This window comes from Poecilia reticulata, chromosome 19, assembly GCF_904066995.2.
Source record: "Poecilia reticulata chromosome 19, P_reticulata-male-v2, whole genome shotgun sequence".
In the NCBI taxonomy this organism is placed as follows: Eukaryota; Metazoa; Chordata; class Actinopteri; order Cyprinodontiformes; family Poeciliidae; genus Poecilia; species Poecilia reticulata.
The window spans coordinates 6,804,796-6,809,625 of NC_088848.1; the positions used below are offsets into that span (position 1 = coordinate 6,804,796).

Sequence of the window (4,830 nt, forward strand, 5' to 3'; positions counted from 1 at the left end):
AAAAAAACATAGCAGAACACCAGTAAAGAGTTTTTAAAAAGTCACTTATAAAAATATTTTATAAATGCTCAAACAATTCATCTCCATGCACTGCATGTCTATATAAATGACTACTTGACGAAGCAGTGAAAGGGATCCTTTGGTTAGTATCAAAGTAGCCCGGCCCTTGTGGATCTCTGACAACTTGCCCAGGAGGTGCACATGATAGTTGCTGAGGCTGGGTCATCATTCTGGTAAGGAGACTGAAGCCATCTTTAATACAGTTTGTCATATTTTCCATAGTTTCTGTAAGCTTATCCAGTCTTTCTGTATTGCGCCGCTCTGACTCCTCCAGGAGGTCCACCATTCTTCTTTTTATTTGGAGGTCTTCTTGCAATACAGCTTCTGAGCTGAGCCTTTTCTTCAGCCTCTGTTGTCTGTGGGTTTGCAGCCTGGTCTGAAGAATTAAATAACGAGAAAATATGTTAGAACAGAAAAGCATAGACAACAGTCCAACACCACCCAGGCCTAGCAAAAATGTATCAGTGGTTTGTGGCACATAATGAGAAAATTAATTTTTGCCCTGAAGTTAATAAATAATTTAAATTATGTTTTGTTGTTGTTTTAATAGAATTACAACAAAAATCACTGGTCAACTTGGATTTTAAAAAGCTTTATGGGGTTAATAATTACTTTATTCAGGTTTCTGGTTGTAAACTATAACCATTAATACTAGGTTTTTTTTTCCTGCTGATACCGATCACCCATGAGGGCCGATCACCGATACCGGTCACACAATTATTATCATTATTATTGTAATGAATAATTATTATTATCCTGCACAGTAACAAATTCAGTAAGGAAGAAAACTGCCTTCCTGTGTCAGTGTCCACTGTTTGATGTTACTTTTCAGCAACGCAGAAAATTAACAAGTAAACAAAATAACTAGTTGAAAATGACAGATATGACAGTCAGTCATATCTGTCCACAATAAACACCTGTGACACATAATGAGAATATCTAAAAATCTTAAATGTTTAGATATTATGGTATTTAAACTAGAAAAAAAAAAGACTATAGTGAAAATAAGGTGGAATCGCCCTTTTGCCGTTTCGGAAGATAAAATCAGAAGCTAACCTTAGCTTTGGCCAAAGTCCAGGAGTTGCCCGGAAACTGATGTGGACAAGAAATACACAGTTCGCAAAAGAAAAATAAATAAATAAAAATAAAAAAGAGGTCTTCATATGTATTGCATCAGACGAAATTCATTATTGTTTTTCAGTGTCACACTGTTGCCCAGAAATGTTACATTGCAACACAAACAATTCCGTGGTAGTCTAGAGTCTAGACTCTAGACAGTTGTCTGCATCAGTCCAGGCAATATAAGAAAATAATAAATGCCAAGTTAATATTAAACTATAATCTGTACTCACTTCAAGCATTTCTTTTCGGGACCTCGCCACTGTAGAGTCCTCATGCGACTCACACACTGAATGTGGTGTTGAACTGGATGTGTCAGAGAGGACGGTTTCCTGGGTGCCCTGGTCAAAATCGGTTGTTTCAACGCCAAATTCCAGCGCGCTGGTAGCCGGTGATCCACCCCATATGTCTTCACACAGTTCAAAGAAAATTAACACCACACGTCCTTGCCCGCTACGACGTCCAGAGTCCACAGCATGTCTGTATTTTCCCCGGACTGCTTTTAATTTGGACATCACCTGGGCTTTTGTTACGGCGCTTTTCTCGTGCGGGAAGTCTTTTCTATTTCCTTCTTTTCCATTAGCAGGATACTGCTCCAGGTAATCTTAAAATATGTCCGCGTACTTCAATTGGCATGACTCCCAGTCAATGTTTTCTTGACATTTTATGGTGTTGTAATTCAAAGTTACCTTAAGTAATAGCTCTACCTCGTCGTCAGTCCAAATAAATACTTTATTCGCTGCCATCTTAACGGTTTTAACAGCTTTCAGGTACAACTCCTTTTTTTATGCATGCGCACCTAAGTTTCAAAGAATCTAGCACCAACTAGTGGTGTGGCAGGACATTACACGTTTTCGATGTGTACCGTTACTGTGTAAACACAGATCGTAATTAGAACGTTATCGTGTAAACGATCCAACAAAAACGGAACAAAAGTGCCATTTTTGTTGGATCGTTGTCGTGTAAACGCCCCCTGAATAATACACTCTGGAAACTCTTGTGAGTCATCAAATAAGTCAACATTTATATTAGCGACACAAACAAATACTAAATAATAGTTTTACTTACATTTGACGTGGAGGCGGCTCCATAGTCAGTGGCAGTGTGGCGGTTAATGTCCTTTGTCTGAACCGCTTTGAGCGCATTGTAAACCAGAAACCTACGTTCTGACGTACGACCCAAAATAGTTCGGTAGATTTTATTTTATTGCAATTCTTACTATTCACAAATAGGTTGATTTGATACCTTATATAATTTTAACTGATTTAAAATGGATTGTATTTACAAACCTCAAAATCCTTTTTCTTTCAGTGTGGTCATCAGTAGATTTATGAAGGTTTTTTGGAGAACTGGGGTTACAGCCATGCATTCTGTACAGAACAGAGCAGTTTCTGAGAATACAACAATAAAAAAACTGTTATTTACTACTGTACTAAATGAAATACAGAAAATAAACACGTTAATAAATAAATCTATTTCTCAGTATTAACTCCCTTTGTCATAAATGCTGTTTTAGCCTGAACAATGTCTGGCTAACGGCTCAAGATTAATGGCTCAAGGCTAACGGCGAAGTTAGCTTTTATGCTAAATCACGCACTAACAACAGAGATATTTTAAAGATTACAAACATACACCGGCAGACAACAGCACCGTCAGAAGTGATAATTCACATTAACACATTCATATCGCATGATTACCAACATTACTCACGTCGTCAGTGAATGCTTCACGCCGTTATGCAGATCGGGTCTAGAACGTGAAGAAGGAAGAGGAAACTGCATAAAATACCTTCAAAATAAAAGCATGAATATGAAAACATTCACAGCTTGTAATTATTAACAATGTTACTTGTTACTCGCTGTTTGTGAAATAGCCAAAACAGGTGCACCATTTATTGGCACTGACTGACGGTACGCCCAGGAATTAAAATTAGGAAAAACTAGCTTTCTCAATAATAATAAACTTGTTTACACAGTGTTTATTCGTGAAAATTAAGGTATACTTTGTGTTTAAAATAGTTTAAACAGTTATAAATGTTTTCAAGAGGGGTTTTTTTGTTTTGTTTGTTTAACTGTCACATTGCAGCAAGAAGGTTTTAGGTTTGAATCCCAGTCTGGGGTCCTTCTCCATGAAGTGTGCATGTTCTCCCCATTCACGCATTGGTACACTCTGGATACTCAGGTTTCCTCCCACAGCCCAAAAAATACAACTCTTAAAGTAAATTGTTCTCTCTAAATGCAACATTGTTTGTCTTGTGATGAACTGGCAACCTGTCCTGTTGTACACTGTTTCTCGTTGAATCACTGCTGGAGAAAGGCAGTAATAAATTGAAGTAATTACAAGTTACAAACCAGATTGGAATTAATTAATTAGTGAAGAAAAAACTAAGTGCTGCCTCTCAATGTTTAGTTTCTGTTTGGATTTAAAGCAGACTTGAACCAGAAGACATGAATGGTCTGGATGGTTGGTACATATTAAGGTTTTGTTGCCCATGCAGTGCAACATAGCAAAATGGGTTTCTTTTTTTAAAATACTTAAAATTGACACTAAACAGAAGAGATGTCCTTTAGTTTCATATCTCTAACACCTACAGTGCAGCCTTGACTCATTTCTTTGGGGGAAGTTTACAGCCATTCACACACTTCACACATAGGCCTCTTTAGGCGACCAAGAGACAATGACCCAAACATTTAAGGTCAGAGAGTAGTTTATCTTTAGTGGCTCTATTAGGAATTGTTCTTACCACAGTTTATGAGTCTGATATTTCCAGCCAAACTACAGATGCCTTATATATATATACACACACACACACATCTAAAAGGTTTAAATTAGGGCTTATTCATGTGTTAAAATGGACCCATCGAAGCCCAGACTTAAATGCAGTTGCGACTTCTCCATCCATGCTGACTGAACTTGAGGTGTCTTGCAAAAATAAATGGTTAAAACTTATGTATCTGGTTGTGCAAAGCATGTAGAGGGGAAACCTGAATGACTTACTGCTGAAACCGCAGTAAAATGTGGTTGAGGAACTCAGGGGGCTGAAGACAAATACCTGCTGTACTTATTAGATTTGTTGTAGTGAATATTTTCCAAAATAACTTTCCAAAATATATGCATAATTACATACTTACAGCTTTCTTCTACCGCATACAATGCAAAAACACAAAATCTTAAAAAGTATTTTTGGTCTAGTTTCTAATGCAAATATTTGAAATAAGACAAAACTAGTTTACAACTAATTTACAAGTAACTTTCACCAAGATATCAGAGCTAATATTTCCTTAATATTGATGAAAAGTACCAGTTCCACTGGAAGATAATTTCAACAATAACATGGAAAAAATTTCTTGTTAGAATTTTTTTAAGCAGTGTTTTTGCATACTAGTCATGGTCTATTTTTTGTTGGTCTGTCATATAAGTAGAATCGGTTGGGCATTGAAGATTAATGTAATAAGACAAAATGTGACACTCTGTAGAGCAAAGGTCCTCACCCTTGGTGCACATGCTTTACTGATTTAAATAATTACATTACCCCGTTAGCAAGTCTCCAGTTGCTGCAGAAGCCTGATATTTACCCAGTAAGCCAGGTGTGCAGCAGCACTGAAACATCTAAAATATGCAGGACAGAGGGCCATGAGGACCATGGCTGAA

At 37.1% G+C, this 4,830-nt stretch overlaps 1 long non-coding RNA gene across 2 annotated transcripts; it reads right to left on the minus strand.

Annotated features, from left to right (window-relative positions):
* Positions 1 to 228: 228 nt before the first annotated feature.
* Positions 229 to 2,981, minus strand: LOC103481406 (uncharacterized). 2 transcript variants are annotated; one of them, XR_536290.3, is made up of 5 exons: positions 2,890 to 2,981; positions 2,469 to 2,570; positions 2,248 to 2,345; positions 1,413 to 1,520; positions 229 to 436 (listed from the first exon to the last, which is right to left on the minus strand). It is a non-coding gene; the product is annotated as an uncharacterized LOC103481406 (long non-coding RNA). The 2 variants fall into 2 exon arrangements; XR_536289.3 differs by having other exon boundaries at positions 1,413 to 1,588.
* Positions 2,982 to 4,830: the final 1,849 nt, after the last annotated feature.